Raw genomic sequence first — 6284 nt, 5'->3', positions numbered from 1 at the left:
TCCTTCAGGGTCTGGGTGGAACTGTTGCCTGGAGCCTTTTCGGTGACATTGCGCATGTGCAGACTTCCATCCCTCGCCTCTCCCCTCCCCAATACTTCCCTGGAATGTTAATGTAAGGCGACCAGCGGAAAATGTTTGCTAGATTAAGAAAACGATATGAACTCACCTTTCCCGTTTTTACTTGAATGTAGATATTAGTAAAGGAGAAATAATAGGTATTGGTTTATGCTTTATCTTTCTCCATCTAAGGACTCTTGGGGCTTTGAGGGAATTGCTTGCTCTTTCTTATCGTCTTACTTTTCTTATCCTCTTATTCCTGTTGTTTTTTGTTTGGGTTTGGTTTTTCTCCACCTTTGTTGATTTTTGTTCAGTTAGAGTCGGCTTATTTCTGCGTCCCACTGTCTGCACTGGAACAGGCTTTATTAAAATGTCATTGTTCATTTGAGTACTTTCACTTTTGTTTGCAGTTGACTCATTTTTTTATATCCCGTCGTATTAAGATAGTTCAAGAATCATGCACTTTTCAAGCACTTTTAATTAGTTAAATGAAAAGAAATACAAATTATAAAAGTTCAAATTACTGATTTCACTGAATGTCAAAAGCTGCTTATGAAATGTGTAGTTCTTATTTTTATACTGGTTGCTTCCTGAAACAATTGTGAGAGAAGAGTTTGTCACAAAATTAGCAAACTTGAAATAGTGTTTTCAAAACTAAGTATAAGGTATTTTTATAAAAACTATAAAAAGTGGGTGAAGGTGAATTAACTTCTAGGAATCAGACATTCAGCACTGACTGATAAATAACTAAGTGGAGGAAATGTGACTGGATTTTAAAAAGAGTTTGATTTGGATATATTGCACTTGAAGTCTCTAAAATGCTACTCAGAACTTGCAAAACCCAAGCTTGAAAAAACAGAATTAATGAGAGAACAAAACTAATTTTTAAAGTACTTTACATTGCAGTTGCAGTTGAAGATCCAGTATTGAGGAAGATAACCAACGAAAAATGTAGAATTACCGAAGACTATAATATGAAATCAACCGCATGTGGCACAAAGCACAAGGACCTGCATAAGGATCCCCACCTGCAGGGGAGTCGCTTCACAGGAGGTGAAGCAGGTCTGCAGGTGTCTATCTTTCTCTCCCCCTCTGTCTTCCCCTCCTCTCTCCATTTCTCTTTTTCCTGTCCAACAACGACAGCAGTAATAACTACAACAATAAAACAACAAGGGCAACAAAAGGGAATAAATAATTAAAAATATGAAATCAACATTTTAACACTCGATTTATCAAGTGGTAAGAAACCACTGACTTAATTTTCACCTTTTTACTTTGGTTGTTAATATGATTCTTATATACACCTCTCTTTCCAAGTTCTGCTTTCAGTAACTGTGAAAATACTTTAGTAAGACACATGGCTGGGTTAGGAAGATAGTTAACCCAGTAAAGTACTTGGCCATGTGTGAGGACCCAGTCCTCTAGCACCATGTTGGGAACATTATGTACAGGCAGCATAACTTAACAAATGGTGAAACAGTGTTGTGGTTTATCTCCTTTGTCTCCCTTCCTGGTTTTGTTGTTGTTGTTTGTTTTTGTCTCCAGGGTTATCACTAGGGTTCAGTGCCTGCACTACGAATCCACTGCTCCTGGAGGCTATTTTTTCCCTTTTGTTGTCCTCGTTTATAGTCGTTATTATTGTTGTTGTTGGATGAGACAGAGAGAAATTGAGAGAGAAGGGGAAGACCGAGAAAGGGAGAGAAAGACACCTGCAGACCTGCTTCATTGCTTATGAAGCGACCCCCCCAACCCCCCGTGCGCCGCAGGTGGAGAGCCAGGGCTTGAACCCCGATCCTTAAGCCAGTCCATGAGCTTTGCACCATGTGCGCTTAACCCACTGTGTTACTGCTCATTGCCCCCTTTCTGTTTTCATCTGAAACTAAAAGGATAAAATAAGCGTTGACACAAAGTGGTGGGGCGTGCAGACGTGAAACCTTGGTGCAAAAGAAATACTTAATGCGTCAATGTCCTAAGTACTATATCCACTCTGAAGAATTGTGTGAATTGAATATCTTCTACTCCTTATTGTCAGCACTTTATGTAGGACAGTATAAATAAATAAGTAGTTCATCCTTCTATGCCTTTGGACGCATTCCCTTATCTCCTACCACCCCACCTTTTTTTTTTCCTAGTAGATGACAGGGAATTGAGGTACCTCAAGTACTTACATATGTGTGAATTTTTAATTCTTTATATTTTGAAGAAGAGGAAGTAACCCCAAAGCTCTATGCTATCACCCATAGAGCCCTTAATCTGTTATTGTTGCTACTCACATGTGGTGTCTAGAATTAAATCTAGGGTCTCAGACAGAGTAAGGCATGTCCAGTATCTACTGAGCCAACACCCCCCACCTCCCAAGCCACAATCTTTCTTCTCTGCCTGGAAGACTGCTAGCCTAATTACTCCTAACTTCTACTGTTCATTTGGAGCTCCTGTTCATCTTTCATATCCCATCCCAAATAGTACCTCCTCTAGAAAAACTCTAGGAACTCTCCTCACCTACTTTCTATTACACTTCCCTCACTCACGCAAAAGCTAACCTTATCAAAGCAAGGACTGCAAAAGCTGAATAAGGGTAAGAGACTCCCATACTTTAATGATGACTCTTATTTAGTCACTATCAGGCCACCCCATCAACTAGGGCCCTATTTGGGGAGTTCTGAGTTTCCCAAACAGACATGATGAGCCTACACCTCGAATAAATCCCTCTCTCCATTGTTACGGGCTATTTCTATCAGGAACAACAAAACAGACCCCTTTGTGGGCCCCCATAGGACCTTGCCCTCAACTTGGATCAACAATGGTAGAGAATGTTCCATCCTCTGAAGGGAGGATGGACAACATACTCTATGCTATACCTGAGGAAGATGGGTCCTGATATTGGGGCAGCTTGGAACATTCCTACTCATGACCATAAAGTGTGAGGTCGGATCCACAGGGATGCAGAGGTCACATAGGCTCCTAAGCTGAATATGGGCCCCAGATCATATCAAATTGATGGGGTTTACAGTCAACATTTATACCCCTTCCCCATATTAGGGAGCTACTCTCTTCCCTGATCCAGCTTTCTGGCCCTTTTTCCAGCCATGACATCATCTCCCCAGACAATAACTTGGATCCACCTGCATATCAGATTTCAGACTCAGGGAAAAAAAAAAAAAAGCTAGTATAACCACAGGCCCTTTGGAATACAATTAAAATATGCCTACTGTCTACAAAATGGAGGACACACACACACACACACCCCCACGTGCCCCAACTCTTCTTCATCTGCACTCTTCCAGCCTTTAGGTTCATGATTAGTCAACAACTTGTTTGGTTTTATATGTTAACTCTTTTCAGCCACCAGATTCCAGATGCTAGGAGAAAGGAGCATGGCGGCAGAGATCAATCCAAGCTACCAGTGAAAATTGCCCTCCAAGTCATCACTGATAACCTGCAAGGAGAACACTATTCATGCTTCCTTGTCAAGCCCATGTATCAACAATTGTACTGTAAACTCTCATCCCCCAATAAAAATATTCAGAAAAAATGAATTAAAAAAATATGAAACCAAGGGCCAGGCGGTGGCACATCTGGTTAAGTGCACACATTACAGTGCACAAGGATCCAGGTTCAAGCCCCTGGTCCCCACCTGCATGGGGAAAGCTTCATGAATGGTGAAGCAGTGTTGCAGATGTCTCTCTTTCTCTCTCCCTCTCTGTCTCCCCCTCTCTTCTCAATTTCTCTCTGTCTCTGTTCAATAATAAATAAATAAAATATGAAACCAAAATTTTTAGTTTTTTAAAAATTTATTTATTAGGGGATTAATGTTTCATTTTTTATTTTTATTTTTTATGTTTATTTATTTATTCCCTTTTGTTGCCCTTGTTGTTTTATTGTTGTAGTTATTACTGTTGTCATTGTTGAATAGGACAGAGAGAAATGAAGAGAGGAGGGGAAGACGGGGAGAGAAAGATAGACAGCTGCAGACTGGCATCACTGCCTGTGAAGCTACTCCCCTGCAGGTGGGGAGCTGGAGCTCAAACAGGGGGAAAAAAAAAACTAGTATAGCCACAGGCCCTTTGGAATATAACTAAAATATGCCTACTAGCTATTTACAGAACGGAGGACCCCCCCGCCCCCCCAAATCTTCATCTGCACTACTCCAGCCTTTAGGTTCATGATTACTCAACAACTTGTTTGGCTTCATATGTTAACTCTCTTTTCAACCACCAGGTTCCAGATGCTAACATGATGCCAAACACACTTTCCTGGACAGACAACCACACCAATATATCCTGGAGCTCTGCTTCCCCAGAGCCCTTCCCCACTAGGGAAAGAGAGAGGCAGGCTGTGAGTATGCATCCACTTGTCAATGCCCATGTTCAGCAGGGAACCAATTAACAGAAGCCAGACCTTCCACCTTCTGCATCCCACAATGACCTTGGGTCCATACTCCCAGAGGGATAAAGAATAGGAAAGCTATCAAAGGAGGGGGTGGGATGCAGAGTTCTGGAGGTGAGAATTCTGTGGAGTTGTATCCCTCTTATCCTGTGGTTTTTATCATTGTTTCCTTTTTATAAATAAGAAAGGGGGGGGAGGAAGAAAAAAAGAAAATCCCTTTTAGATTCCTCAGCATGATCTTACTTCTATAACCATTTTTAAATTTCTCTCAGAGCCAGCAAGACAGCTCAACTGAACAGTGGGCCTGTGTTGTCATGCATATGACTCAGGTTCCAGTCAGGACTCCACCAAACTAGAAGCTTCAGTGCTCTGATATCTTTCCTTCTGTCTCTTTCCATCTAAAAAAAAGTTGACTTGTGTTGTTGAGGTGGTCTGGTGTCGGGCTGCACCGCGGAGAAGAGAGCGGACGTCCAGAGCAAAGGGGTACACAGATCTTTATTATAGGATGGGGGGGGGAGGTTTGGTTCAGACCACGTGGAGCCAGCCAGCAATGGCCGACCACGGGGGGAGAGCAGGGAGCGAGACCTCAGAGAGGGAGAGCCGAGAGCCCAGAGAGAGAGAAGGGAGGGGTGAGGGGGCTTTTTATTGGGCGACAACCAGGGGTGACGTGTAGGGCCAGGATTGGTTGAAAGGGGGCACTCTAGGATTTAGCGGGGCATAGAAAAACCTGGGGGCGGAGCCAGGATTGGTTGAAAGGGGGCACTCTAAGATTTAGCGGAGCATAGAAAAACCTGGGGGCGGAGACTGCATCAGAATAAGTCCTCAGCAACAGACTTGGATCAGTGAAACCCTGGAAAAGATAAAAGCAAACAAACAAACAAAAAAAATAAAAGTCTCCTCTTCTTAGACTTTGACCCTAACACCAGAGTTGTGTTAGTTACTCTCTTTTATACTTGGAGGCTTTTGTTGTTTCATCTAAAACATCATTTGGTCCAATAATATGTAAATGAATTACTAGGAGGGCCAGGGTAAAGAGCATAATGGTTATGCAAAGAAACTTTCATACCTGAGGCTCCCAAGTCCCAGATTCAGTCCCCTGCACTGCCGCCGACCACCACAGTGGATGAGCAGCAGGAGGGTCAGGGGTCTTGAAGGCAACCTCCCAGGTGGGTCAGGAGTCGGCGTGAGGGAGAACAGATAGACACCACACTCTATTGGAGGGTGAATCTGGACTCATTTTAATAGCGAAACTGCATTAGCTTTTATACTTTTTTCAGGTTACATTCAGGTTGCCTAAACAATCAGCTTAGTCTTGTGGCTTTGGCAGGCTACATGTTACTCCCCTATAACTGTAAAGAATGGGTAAAGAATGGTACAATGCTTAGTATCGTCCTGTTCTCAGGGGAGGTCATACCCAGAATTGTTTTTGACTTTTGCTGAGGGCTATTTCTATCATTAATCTTCTATGGGGGGCACACGGATCTTTGCCTAGTAGTGGACTACTGCTCATCTAGGTATGGTACAGTTTAACTATTAACCTTTCTTTGTTTCAATACGTCAACTTGTACCAGGGAGGCCTCAATCTCTGCATTGTTTCTATGAGGGGCAAGTCATAACATGACTTCTTTTGTCCGTCTATGCTGAACCTACCTTCCCCACTTTCATAATGTAACTTTCAAATATGCTTCTGTGTAAGGGAGAGTGGGTGCTTCTGACTCTCCATTTTCACCAGGCACTGCCAAAGCACTATTAATCAATTGTGATAGTATAATTATTTGTAACAATAATGGGGGGAGAATGCGTCGTCCCACTCTCGTCCTTTCTGCCCAGCTTCCTTGAAA

At 42.6% G+C, this 6284-nt stretch overlaps 1 long non-coding RNA gene across 1 annotated transcript; it reads left to right on the top strand.

Annotated features, from left to right (window-relative positions):
• Window positions 1-27: 27 nt before the first annotated feature.
• On the top strand, window positions 28-3602 carry LOC132538152 (uncharacterized). The gene is made up of 2 exons (XR_009549600.1): window positions 28-173; window positions 3400-3602. It is a non-coding gene; the product is annotated as an uncharacterized LOC132538152 (long non-coding RNA).
• Window positions 3603-6284: the final 2682 nt, after the last annotated feature.

Source organism: Erinaceus europaeus, chromosome 4, assembly GCF_950295315.1.
Source record: "Erinaceus europaeus chromosome 4, mEriEur2.1, whole genome shotgun sequence".
Lineage (NCBI taxonomy): Eukaryota > Metazoa > Chordata > Mammalia > Eulipotyphla > Erinaceidae > Erinaceus > Erinaceus europaeus.
This window is presented reverse-complemented; position numbering and strand designations above follow the sequence as displayed.